At 43.0% G+C, this 14,234-nt stretch overlaps 1 long non-coding RNA gene across 1 annotated transcript; it reads right to left on the bottom strand.

The window, feature by feature from the left end:
* Window positions 1-13,022: 13,022 nt before the first annotated feature.
* Window positions 13,023-13,564, bottom strand: LOC110675774. The gene is made up of 3 exons (XR_002499787.1): window positions 13,435-13,564; window positions 13,323-13,370; window positions 13,023-13,264 (listed from the first exon to the last, which is right to left on the bottom strand). It is a non-coding gene; the product is annotated as an uncharacterized LOC110675774 (long non-coding RNA).
* Window positions 13,565-14,234: the final 670 nt, after the last annotated feature.

A 14,234-nucleotide genomic window follows, 5' to 3' on the forward strand; every position in this document is an offset into this window, starting at 1 on the left:
CAGGACGATACCCAATCCAAGAAGTAGTCTCTAGCTCAAATGACGGTTTTGCGATAGCAAAAATCAACGGCGTGTTCTATTGCAGTTGTTACGCGCCCCCAAGGTGGTCGATTGAGGAATTTTCCCACATGGTCGACAGGATGATAGCCGAACTAGCTAATCGGCAGCCAGTAGTGATAGCTGGCGACTTTAATGCATGGGCAGTGGAGTGGGGTAGCCGCTGCACCAATCAAAGAGGCCAACTATTGCTGGAATCCCTGGCCGCTTTAAATGTAGAGCTGGCAAATGTGGGTACAGTGAGTACCTTCCGCAGAAATGGTGCAGAATCGATCATCGACGTGACGTTTTGTAGTCCTAACCTTTTAGGTACTATGAACTGGCGCGTTGATGACGGTTATACTCATAGCGATCATCAATCGATTCGCTATAGTATAATACCAGGCGGGCGGAAGGCAGCGCGATGTAACTCGACCCAAGCCCGAGGATGGAAAACAGCGCGCTTCGACGGCGAAGTATTCACTGAAGCCCTGAGGCGCGAACGGAACACTCTGGACCTAAACGGTGAAGAGCTAGTTGCTGTGATATCACGAGCGTGTGATGCTTCCATGCCGAGAAAAGCCCCTCCTAGAGAGAACAGGCCGCCGGTGTATTGGTGGTGCGAATCAATTGCAAATCTTCGAGCAATCTGCCTTCGGGCTAGACGAAGAATGCAACGCGCACGCACAGAAGCACAAAGAGAGGAACGCGGTGCAGCATTCAGAGAGGCAAAGTTGGCTCTCAAAAAGGAAATCAAGAGTCGGAAACGGGCATGCTTTGAAAGCCTATGCGAGAGTGCCAATTCTAGTCCATGGGGTGACGCCTACAGAGTGGTAATGGCTAAGACCAAAGGAGCCATAGCGCCCCAAGAGAAATCGCCCGAGTTGCTGCGATCGATAATCGATGTACTTTTCCCGCACCATCCCATAAGCCCATGGCCCCCAGCGCCGTATGCGGCAGATGAAGAAGAAGAAGTGGCGAGAGTGACGAACGAAGAGCTGGCAGAAGTCGTGAAATCATTCGCGTCAAACAAGGCACCGGGACCCGATGGTATCCCGAATGTTGCCTTAAAAGCGGCAGTGAACACGGATCCGGACATGTTCAGAACCACTATGCAACGCTGCATTGATCAAGGAATCTTCCCGGATGTATGGAAGCGACAGAAATTGGTGCTACTACCAAAGGCGGGGAAACCACCAGGTGACCCGTCGGCGTATAGACCTATCTGTCTACTAGATACGACGGGCAAGTTATTGGAGAGGTTGATTCTCAACAGACTAGTACCGTATACGGAGAGTGCGGACGGCCTGTCCAACAACCAGTTTGGATTCAGAAAAGGTAAATCTACTCTGGACGCCATCCAGTCGGTCGTTCAAACAGCTGAGGTGGCAATCGAGCATAAAAGGAGCGGCATCCGTTACTGCGCGGTTGTCACTCTGGATGTGAAGAATGCGTTCAACAGCGCAAGCTGGGAAGCAATAGCACACGCGCTTCACCGCCTCAAGGTACCGGTGCAGTTGTGTAAGCTTCTAGAAAGCTATTTTGATGGTAGGATTCTACTGTATGACACAGAGGAGGGGCAGAAAAGCGTTCGAATTACCGCGGGAGTACCTCAAGGTTCAATCCTGGGCCCGCTGTTATGGAATGCGATGTACGATGACGTACTGAGGCTGCCCCTTCCGACGGGTGTTAAGATTGTTGGCTTCGCCGACGATATCACCCTAGTGGTCTATGGTGAATCGATGGAGGAAGTAGAGTTGACAGCAGCGCACTCTATTTCCCTGGTTGAGGAATGGATGAAGTCTAGGAAACTAGGACTGGCCCGTCACAAGACTGAGGTGGTGGTGGTCAACAACCGCAAGTCCGAGCAACGGGCGCTTATCTCGGTAGGTGATTGCACCATAGAGTCCAAACGATCCCTTAGGCATCTTGGGGTAATGATTGATGACAAGCTGAGCTTCGCTATCCACGTTGAATATGCCTGTAAAAGTGCATCTACGGCTATAGCGGTGCTTTCGAGGATGATGTCTAACAGCTCTGCTGTAATTGCCAGCAAACGCAAGCTGCTGGCAAGCGTGGCGCTATCCATACTAAGGTATGGAGGACCAATCTGGTCAAAAGCGCTTATAACGAGAAGAAACCTAAAGTGGTTGGAAAGCACGTACAGGATAATGTGCTTAAGAGTAGCAAGTGCATACCGGACGGTATCTAAAGAGGCCGTGTGCATCATAGCCGGGATGACGCCCATCGGGCTCATCATCAAGGAAGATGCCCAATGCTTCAACCAAAGGGGTACCAGAGGAGTCCGCGACACGTGTAAAGAGGAAACGATCAGAAGCTGGCAGCAGGAATGGGATAACTCCACTAAGGGTAGATGGACCCATCGGCTAATACCAAATGTGTCAGATTGGTATGGTAGAAGCCATGGGGAAGTGAACTTCCACCTGACGCAGTTTCTGTCAGGACATGGTTGCTATAGACAGTACCTGCATAGGTTCGGGCACTCAGAATCTCCTGCGTGCCCCAATTGTGCTGGTGTAGAGGAAACAGCGGAGCATGTCGTGTTCGATTGCCCCCGTTTCATTGTTGTGAGAGGTCGCATGCTCACTACATGCGGAGGGGACACGTCCCCCGACAATATTATAGAGAGAATGTGTGCGGATGCCGAGTGCTGGAATGCAGTAACTACGGCTGTCACTCACATTATGTTAGAATTGCAGCGTCTATGGCGCGCCGACCAAGAGTTGGCTGCAGAGGATTAGCCCTGCCGAGGCTGGTCCCTTGTAACATTGTTTAAGTCGGCTAGGAGAAGCAGTTTGCCTAGGCTACTTCTGCTACACGTGTTGTGCTATATGCACTGGTCCCTTCCCGAAGAAATACCGTAAGGTGGTTCCGGGGAGATGAGGGTCTGAGTCCAAGGGTCATGTCGATGCACTGTTCACCACTTGAGCAATTCTAAATGAATTGCTCAAGCACAGTGCATAGGCTGGTTTTAGCGGGTCGTCGTTGGTGCGTCATCCCCGCATTCCCTGAGTTATCTTCTCAGGGGATCTGTTTGCAGATTTCCCCCTTGTAAAAAACAAAAAAAAAAGAATGTGATGGATGAGAAGAATGTTGCCAGAAGCCGGAGGTTAGTGTCTGGTACCCGGCAGAATAGAGAGCGGTACAAGGAAGCTAGAGCAGCCGAGAAACGAATTCACCGCAGACAAAAATGGCAGTATGAAGAAGACATCATTACTGAGGCGCAAAACAGCATCGAACAAAACCATATGCGGAGATTTTACGAAATTGTCAATGGCGTACGGAGAAAAACTGCGCCGTCTCCCATCATGTGCAATGACCGCGAAGGTAACTTGCTGACAGACAAAATCTTGGTGGCTGCCAGGTGGAAAGAACACTTCGAGCAATTGTTGAATGGAGAGAACACGAGCGCGTCTGAGAACAGATTAACCATCAGCAACGATGGACAAGCTGTGGAGCCCTTGACGCTAGATGAGGTTAGAAGAGCGATTAAGGAGTTGAAGAACTGTAAGGCTGCTGGAAAAGACGAGCTTCTGGCTGAACTTTTCAAGCACGGTAGTGAGCAGCTGTACGAAATACTGCACCGTACTCTGTTAAGGATATGGGAGGAAGAAGAATTGCCTGCTAGCTGGCTGGAGGGCCTCATCTGCTCTCTGTATAAGAAGGGCCACAGATTGGAGTGCGCCAATTACTGAGGAATAACGCTCCTCAATTCGGCGTTCAAAATAATGTCGCGTGTTCTGTTCAACAGATTGAGACCACTGGAGGAGTCCTTCGTCGGCGAATATCAAGCTGGTTTTCGTGAGGGCCGATCAACGACGGATCAAATGTTTACCTTGCGACAAACCCTTGATAAGTTCCGGGAATACAACGTGCAGACTCACCATCTGTTCAATGATTTCAAGGCGGCGTACGGTTGATAAGTTCCGGGAATACAACGTGCAGACTCACCATCTGTTCATCGATTTCAAGGCGGCATACGATAGTATCGACCGCATAGAGCTATGGAAAATCATGGACGAGAACAGCTTTCCCGGGAAGCTCACAAGATTGATCAGAGCAACGATGGACGGTGTGCAAAACTGCGTGAAGATCTCGGGCGAACACTCCAGTTCGTTCAAGTCTCGGCGGGGACTACGACAGGGCGACGGACTTTCGTGCCTGTTGTTCAATATTGCGCTTGAAGGTGTCATGCGGAGAGCCGGACTTAACAGTCGAGGCACGATTTTCACGAGATCCGGACAATTTGTTTGCTTCGCGGACGACATGGATATTATTGGGAGAAAATTTGAAACGGTGGCAGATTTGTTCACCCGCCTGAAACGCGAAGCAACAAGAGTCGGGCTAATGGTGAATGCGTCGAAAACAAAGTACATGCTGGTTGGCGGAACTGGCGACAGGGCCCGCCTAGGAAGCAGTGTTACGATAGACGGGGATACCTTCGAGGTGGTGGACGAGTTCGTCTACCTCGGATCCTTGTTGACGGCTGACAACAATGTTAGCCGGGAAATACGAAGGCGCATCATCAGCGGAAGTCGTGCCTACTATGGGCTCCAGAAGAAACTGCGGTCAAGAAAGATTCACCCCCGCACCAAATGCACGATGTACAAAACGCTCATAAGACCGGTAGTCCTCTATGGGCATGAGGCGTGGACTATGCTCGAGGAGGACTTGCAAGCTCTTGGGGTTTTCGAACGCCGAGTGCTAAGGACGATCTTCGGCGGCGTGCAGGAGAACGGCGTGTGGCGGCGAAGGATGAACCACGAGCTCACTCAACTCTACGGCGAACCCAGTATCGTGAAGGTAGCTAAAGCTGGAAGGATATGCTGGGCAGGGCATGTTGCAAGAATGCCGGACAACAACCCTGTAAAGATGGTGTTTGCCACGAATCCGGTCGGAACAAGAAGGCGTGGGGCGCAGCGAGCTAGGTGGATGGACCAGGTACACCAGGACCTGGAGAGCGTGGGTCACAGTCGAGGATGGAGAGAAGCGGCCATGAACCGAGGGAATTGGCGAAATATTGTTGGCGAGGCTTTATCAAGATAATTGATGTAAAGCCAAATAAGTAAGTAAGTAAGTAAGTACGGTTCAGTAAAGATAAATTAGTTATGGCAGATAATGGTAGAACACGGTTTTCCGGCGAAACTGATTAGACTGATTCGTGCAACGTTGGATGGATCGAAATTAAATGTGCGGGTTGCGGATGAAACTTCAACCTCCTTCGTAACATCAGATGGATTGAAGAAAGGAGATGCGCTTTGGAACCTTTTGTTCAACATTGCTCTCGAAGGAGCTATAAGGAGAGCGGGCGTGCAAAGAAGCGGTACCATCGTCACCCGGTCGCATATGCTCCTGGGTTTTGCGGAGGATATCGATATAATCGGAATTGATCGTCGAGCCGTAGAAGAGGCATTTGTGCCTTTTCAAAGGGAGACAGCGAGGATTGGACTTACCGTCAACACCAGCAAAACTAAGTACATGATCGCTGGTAGACAGCGTGGTTCCAAACTTGACGTTGGTAGTGAAGTGGTGCTAGGTGGTGAAAAATTTGAAGAAGTGGAAGAATTTGTATATCTTGGTACTTTAGTGACTTGCGATTATGATGTTACCCGCGAGGTGAAAAGGCGTCTTGCAGCTGCAAATAGGGCTTTTTACGGGCTCCATAACCAGCTTAAGTGCCGTAGCCTGCAGACGAAAACAAAATTCGCGTTATATAAGACTCTTATCATTCCGGTTGCTCTATACGGCCATGAATCCTGGACGTTAAAAGAGGTCGACCAGAAAGCGTTTAAAATTTTTGAGCGTAAATGTTGCGAACAATACTCGGCGGTAAACAAGAAAATGGCATCTGGCGGCGTCGCATGAATCATGAGTTGTAACAAGTATATAAAGAAGTGGATATTATCAAGCTCATAAAACACGGCAGGCTGCGTTGGGCTGGTCACGTGGTACGAATGCCGGAAGAACGACAAGCAAAAATAATATTCAGTAGAGAACCCGGACGAGGCCGTCGGCTTCGTGGTAGGCCACGCACACGTTGGCTTTTTGCAGATGAAGAGGACTTAAGGGCACTTAACGTTCAGGGTGACTGGAAGCGATTGGCTCAGGACCGAGCCCAGTGGAGAATCCACTCAATTATCCATTCGGCGTAGATTCAACGTAGCGGATTGTAGCCCATCAAGTATCAAGTAAGTAAGTTCAATAACTTCAGCAGTCCTCAATAACTATCGAATACCAAAACGAAGTATTTTTAAATGTTTTAAACTTTTTTTTTCAAATACCATTATAATACCAAAATGAGGTATTAATAACTGAACAATACCTAATTGTGGTATGATACCAAAATATAGTATGCATAAGTTATTGCGAGTCATTCTTTCCTCCTCGGGTATGGATACAAAAATTCAACATTTATAAATATTTGATCGTCGGTTCTCCAAGTGGTTGAACATTAAAACATAAATTAATTCTTGCTGACACCGGCGCACTATTTACACTAGGTCTTTCAAAATGTTCATAGTTTTGCTTTTTTGAAAGCTTTTGTCGAGTAAGTTTAGAAACTTCATTTGGTTGGTCCAATCGATTGACCTCTCGATAGTTATGATTAAAATAGTTTTGAGGAGCCCTCGATTTTTGACAATTCTTGACTCACTCAAACTGCCATAACTCAAGAATTTCTTCAACAACACCTTCACAATAACATGGTTTTGGAAAAAGAAAACATAAGAGCTTTATTTGCAAAAATAAAAAATATTTGGCGGCAACGTACAACACAAAACAACTATATAGTAGTCCAATGAAGATTTTTTTCGTTTGATGCTTTTGTCAAACGAAAAAAATCTTCATTGGACTACTATAGGGGGATATCCCCCAGTGCCGGACAGCACCCAATACCGGACAAAGTCGAAACATTGAGAAATCACGGTCCAATCAAGATGGTGTATTAGTAGAAGAGAAAGCTATAATGTAGACTAATGTTTGCGTAGAATAACACATCCTTGAAATATGCATGCCTTTTTAAAAAAGTAGAAAAGTTTGAAAATCTTTAAAAAAATGACGTATTCTCTTAATTTTGAGCCTATTTAGTAGTTATTTTGAATATGAAAAAATACTTTGGATCACGCAAGCATGATCGAACATAATCCTTATTTGATAGCATGAATGTATGTTGTACCATAATTGAACTAAATATGGACAAATTACAATTTTCGTTAAGCACCTCCTGTCCCTCAGTTTCGGACAGCTTGATTTGTTATATGATATCTTTGTAATTATTGCACCAGTGTCTCATAATACTTTCATTTTTCATGGGTTCCGTCGATCATGGTATCAAACATGCAATAAAATTAAGAAGAATGAACATTCAGAACAACATCGTAAAATGTGCTATTTTTCATCATATATGGAAGAGGAATTTGATAGGCATCTTTGAAACTAAGAAAAACGCAAATTATTCTTGTAAATGTTGCAAATGCATTGAACTGGTAATTATAAACTATTACTATAGTGTACACATTCAATGATGGTCATATTTGCAGAATTCGAGGCATTTCCTGATCGTGTCCGGTATTGGGTGCCACCTTTCAAGATCGATCAATTTGATACTAAAATACATCATCAAAATGCATTGTCATAATTAGTATTTATACTTTCAAATTTATTTTTGTACACTATAAAAATGATAATATTTATCATTAATGGGTATCACGAGCCCATAAAATCAATATTTTTCGAATTATGAATTTAGTGGCTTAAGTGTCCGGTACTGGGGGATCTCCCCCTATAGTTGTTTTGTGTTGTACGTTGCCGCCAAATATTTTTTATTTTTGCAAATAAAGCTCTTATGTTTTCTTTTTCCAAAACCATGTTATTGTGAAGGTGTTGTTGAAGAAATTCTTGAGTTATGGCAGTTTGAGTGAGTCAAGAATTGTCAAAAATGATATGGCAATAAGCACTTGGTCCACTCTGACTGCATACTTTCATCGATTTTTATTGATCATCCAAAGTAAATTTGTTACATATCTCTCGCAGTTTACAGCATTCTTGAAATCTGATCAAAATGGAACGGATGTAAGGTAATTTTGCATCTAATGTGAGAATAATCCAATTTTCCCAAGTTTTGTACTTGGTCCCCTCTGACTTAACGCCGACCACATGTGGAGCATATCAAAATACAGATAAATCTACATGCTACATATACAATCCTGCATCTTGATAGGCAAATAATAATTTATAAAATTACTGTTTTGACAACTTTTCAGCTAATCATCTCGGTTATCTCTGAAAATGTTTCGTGATTTTAGTATTCACCTAATTTTTTGCCATTCTGACATTCCTACAGGCGTAAAGTTCCACAGAAAGAAAACGACCAAACCACAGACAAACTGTTATGTTTTTTTTTTGGTTCGCTTTTGTGAGTAGCAGAGCTAAAACATACACCAGACAGTGAACAGGAAACAGTATCAAGAGAACAAACTGTTATTTATAGATTAGATGATTGCACCGCGATAACAAATTGATAATTTACATAGACACGCGGTCTCGTGTCTTGGATGCCTTTGGCCAGGAGTACGACGGAAAGCCAGTCAGTAGGGGCCTGATCTCAGCACTCAAGTTATGAAGTGATCGTAGCGATTGCGGGCAATGTGACAAATTTTTATTGAAACGCTTGGCATTTAGAGCGGTCTGGAGTTTCGGTCGTTAAGATGATCAAGATTTGAGAAATTCAACTAATTCAAAAATAATTGTTATGTTCATTTGCTTCGTTTTCCCACAATCCTATGGCTTCAAGAGGCATTCTGAAATTCTCAAAATAATCGATAGCCGTGATGCGTAACACGATTTGTGGCTACTGAATTTGGGATAAGCTGAAAGGAAAAAAATCCTCAATAATTATAGATGAAGTAAAAAGAACAGTAGGTGAAAAAACTGTCCGCAGGCATCAATTTCTTCGAGTTCCCTTGTAGATATGGGAAGAAGGATGGAATTCTTTGTCCATGGTCTACATGTCGAGGTACAAGAAGGTACGATGCTCCGTTGGCGGTCAACATTTCAAATTAAATGCTTTTCTCTTAGATGCTGGATGCTGGTGTGGTTTTGTTCGGGATGGTCTCTGGATGCTTGCTCTCTTTGTGGCTGTCTGCCCTCATGCACAAAGCCCTACAAGAGGGCTGATGAAGATTTGATGAGGATGCATGCGTCAATGCGGTCGCCGGTCGCAGCGAAATGATTGACGGGTGGCTAAGGAGAAGCCGCTTGTCGGTTTAACGTTGAGCCCTACAGCTTAGATTTTAATTTCTAATTTTCAACAAGCGACGAAAAACAAACAAATTTATCGCCAATTTCCATGCCAATTTGAAGCAGTCAAAATTTGGTGAATAGAAGCCATTAGAATTCTAATCAGCAGCCTGTGAAATCGTAAAAAATATAATCTCAACGCATAGCACCCGGCACCGATGCACACTAGGGCGCGGCTTCTTCTAAAGTTTCCAAATAAAAAAATTCTGTGCTCTTCTGAATTTAAACCACATAAAAAGGAAAACCTCAATGTTCGAGCCAAAAATATTGGTATTTAGCTTTAGAACAAGTGACTTGAAGGTGAATGTTCAAGTTATACCTATCTGGAATCGATTTTGAAGCACCATTTTATTCAAAATTGAATAAATGGAAAGTTTGTAGAACATCAAATTTGTGTAAAACCGTAACTAGTGTAAGTAGTATGTATAGCATATGTGCAAACTTTTGCCAGCTGAACATTAATCTTCTTCTTATTTCAGGTGTTACCTCTCCTCTAGGACAGAGCATTCTTTTCAGCTTAATCTTCTTATGGCACATCCACAGTTCTTAACTGAGAGCTTTTTTGCTATTTAACCCATTTTTTGGATGTATATATCGTGTGGGAGGTACTATGATACTCTTTGTCCAGGGAAGTCAAGGAAATTTCCATTACGAAAAGATCCTGGACCAACCGGGAATCGAACCCAGACACCTTCAGCATGGCTTTGCTTTGCAGCCGCGGACTCTTACCACTGGGCTAAAGAAGATCCCCCGTGTTCAGAATATGTTTTTGAAAAAAAAAACAAACAAAAATTTCTCCGATATTTTCGGATTTAGAACTGTATTAGTAACTTTCGAAAAATTTACTCCACCCTAATGCATTCGGTAAGCGCTCCAAACAAGGCATTATGGGAAGCATAAAAGCCCTGCATTTAACGCAGAAAATCTCGGGCCAGACAGTTTTAATTCTTATGTTTTAGTTTTCTTTTTCGGGAGCTTCAAAATTGACACAAAAAAGAAGAGAATCCCCTTTGGTGTGCGCCCTTGACTCTTGGAATATTGGAAGTCGGCTTTTCTTAGAGGCCAAGTGCAAGCCGTTCCAGTAGTGGTTTCTTCCTTGAGCCGAGCGGATTATGCGCAATGTTTTCCGACAAACCACAAAGAAGATCCCGTTTAGCCGCATCGAGAACTGTCGGAGAGTAGGGGGTTAGACATTTTTTTGGAGATGTACTGGTGCACTAGTCATACCGGAAAAAAATAAGCTCTTTGTTTGTCCAGAAGATGATAGAGCATAATCCGAAACACATTGGACTAAATTGAACTGGTGGTCGCTAAAACTTTCGGGTCAGTAAGTCGTGTAGGCTAATATTCTGAGGATGTTGCAATGATGATGTCTGATTATTTGATCGAATTAATTTTGATTCCACATGCAATTTTTATTGTTTTTTGAATCATACTGAAGATCTTTTATGACACACTAAGACTTCTGAATAAATTATTTACTTTTACTTAAACTTATAAAAAACAGAAAGTTCGATAATAAATGCCAAAGGCAATATGGTACTAGCAAAAATTATTATTTACTTTGAAATGAATGCATCCAGGCTCCACATATTGCCAAAATGTCTTCTTTGATGTCCTTTTTTCTCTTTAGATTATCAAAGGAATTTATTCAACTACTTTCGGATGGCTTTCTCAGTCTGGAAGTCGAAAAACGATGTTTTAACATTCCCGACGTTTCAGCCGATGGGTTTTGACCTTTTTCAAGGGGTGTAACTGATCGGCCGAAATGTCGAGAATGTAAAAAACATCGTTTTTTCGACTTCCAGACTGAGAAAGCCATCCGAAAGTAGTAATCAAGATCTAGTCGAAATTGCCATTAGGAATTCATTTAAGAAATTATCATTCCAGAGTACAGTCGCCTCTCTACATCGCGATAACGACAGGACCATCGAGATAGGGAGAGATCGAGACAAAGAACAATGTTTTAATGAATACCAGATTGAAAAATACTCCGTTACCAAGAAAATTATAAACAATCAGACGTTATTGCACGTTCCTAATTTGTTTTGAACCCCAAAAATTGGGTCTAGTAACCTTTTATATTGGTCATATCGACATACAGAGAGAAAATTGGGAACGAAAGATTAACAGGAACACATCGAGATACGGAGATATCGAGATAAGGAGGATATCGAGATAAGGAGGATATCGAGATTTGGAGAGAAAAATTGTATGCAAAATAAAGGGACCGAGAAATCATCATTTTACATGTACAATTGTGTTTACATTAAATTTGAAGTATAATTTATCAAACTTTCTTGTGATCTTATCCACCAAGCATGCAAAATAAGACTTAAACTTTCATTTTAGATATAATTTGGTTGAAATTACACGATTAAATTTAGATTAAACCGATATTTTCAACATACTTGCTTTTCCTATTCTGTGCAAATCAAACCGTCTAGAAGTAGAATACAATATTTATTGTGGTAATCAACATGATAATTATCAATTTGTACTTTATAATCCTGAAGTTCATCCATTATTTGAATGATTGTTGTGTTGATTTATACAATATGAAACGTCGCAATACTGATTCCACACTTCTGGCGACTAGATAACTTTGAAATGTGTAATACTGCTACTGGTAATAGTATTGTAAGGTTATCAAAGTTTGGGGTGAAATTTTCATTTCATACCTTTACATTCACCTGGAAACGCCTGGCTTATGATCGAAACAGTATTTCCTGTCTGATATGCATACAACCGGCAAAGGAATCCTTACAACCTTGTCGATGTCTACCAAGCGATCCAACAAGCAACGGATGCGTTTTTCGATTGGGCTTCCATCATTCACTTTACCCATTCAGCCAGCAACCGGCGGCGCAACGATTCCAACATGCAGTGCATCAGTTTTTATACATGTTCACTTTTCTCCCACATCATCCACATATGCTTGACAGAGCAGCCAGCCAAAAGAAGCGGCACAAAAGCAACCGAACATGTCAGTCAAAGGCAAACCTGTCTCGTTGCTTGCAACCATGCGTAGAACCACCACCTCTTCGTCAGGAGTAGAACAAGTTTCGAACTTAAATGCTGTGTGGTACCTTCCTTTTCGGTGGGGTGGGTCACCTACCAACAATATTGGGCACGGAGTCGGGAGCGACATTATACAACGCCCGGAAGAGATGGTTGGATCAAGAGATTGCCGATCAAGCTATCTACATCTACGGTACTTGACAACGAAAGAAAATCCTCTGAAGTGCTTTATTATTTTTTTTCTTGTTCGGGGCTTATAGTAATGGAAATGTTGTACAATAATCGGACGAATATAGACTATAGTTGACTCGATATATCATTAGGACCCAAATTCCAGGACGATTTGAATGACTTTCAATATTCAATCTTCAATTAAACAGTTCTAAAAGGAAGTTTATGTAGTTTTACCCTGCCTGACCCAGAGATTTTCTGGAATAACGTCATTCACAAGAATCCGTATCTATACGCTCCCATCACTCATGAAACTACAACTTATAGTGAAGCGGTTCTCAGATTTGCATGAAAAAATATCTACGAATGCTCAAATACGGGTAATTTAAATTTAGAATATCAGACCCGTAGCCTACGGGTTAATCAACTCGCTTTATTCACAGATATGTAATTTATAATATTAGTAAGGTCAAACAATGACTCGTTCATAGCCAAAAGCTCAAATCCGTTCATTTAATTGAAACAAACACTTAACTCGAAACGGAAAACATCAACTACTTCTACAAAGAGCGGTTCACATCAGACAACTCCAGTTAAAGGAGTTTCAAAGGCTTCAACCATTCGTTGCTACTTTTTCCATGTTTTGTGGTTTCATCCGCACTTCGCGATCCACTTGTTCTCGGTGTGACTCGGTACGATTATGTTGCTTTTCAAAAACCTGAAATAAAAACATAAACCTTCGCTTATGCTGCTGGTTTTTGTGCTTTATTCTCTACTCTTCTGTGTTTATGTTGTCTTTTCCCTCTATGGAATGGCTTTTCGGGCTGTTGAAGAACAACAAAGTAGTGAATCCCCTATAATCCTTTTTTGTTTCATTTTATTACCTACATACGATTTTATGATTGGCTTCACCATAAGGAGCTACTTCCAATGCTCCAAGCAGGAATATTTGTTTTAGAGATTGATGAGTATGTTTTTGACGAAACCAACGAGCATGTAGCCTCTCGGCTGCTCAGTAGGGAATAATGGGTATGAATTTTGTCGAGCACTGGGTCGTTTACTCAATTAGCATCGTTTCAACCCCTGCTTCACCAGTCACTTACCTTCAGTGGGAGCTTAACTGAAGCACACTGACAGCTGAATAGATAATAATATACTCAAAGGACCAAAGCGGAAATGAATCGAAGGGAAGGTCAACTTTTATAGCAGACTTAAGAGAATGAGGCTTGGGAACCCCTTTTGGGTACGAAAAGCGAGGAAAGAGAGGTGTATATAAAAGTTTATAGGGAGTGCGGTGGCTAAATAATCCTACTCGCCAATTTAGCTTACATTACTAGATTTATTCACCCAATCCGGGCATATTGGTATGGTGGAGAGACGGTTACATGGTACTTGCGCTTTTGGTGGGTTGTTGGCGAGGCTTGATGGTGATGAACGGTGGCTAACTTGGCTGGATGTCGGCGAATTGGGCGGGTTGTTGGCGAGAAAACGGGCGAAAGAGGGTCGGTATTCGGTCCTCGACCGAGGGCGTTAAGCTATTTCCCTGAGATGGCTGCTGAACGGACTATGACCCACCAGCATGGCCTTCATCGACTGGATTCCGTGATTGCTGAATGGACTAGGGCCCACCAGCTGGGCTTCTTTCGAATCTGTTTCTTGCCGGTGTGGAAATGTAGGGTTGTTGGACG

This window comes from Aedes aegypti, chromosome 2, assembly GCF_002204515.2.
Source record: "Aedes aegypti strain LVP_AGWG chromosome 2, AaegL5.0 Primary Assembly, whole genome shotgun sequence".
Taxonomy (NCBI): Eukaryota; Metazoa; Arthropoda; class Insecta; order Diptera; family Culicidae; genus Aedes; species Aedes aegypti.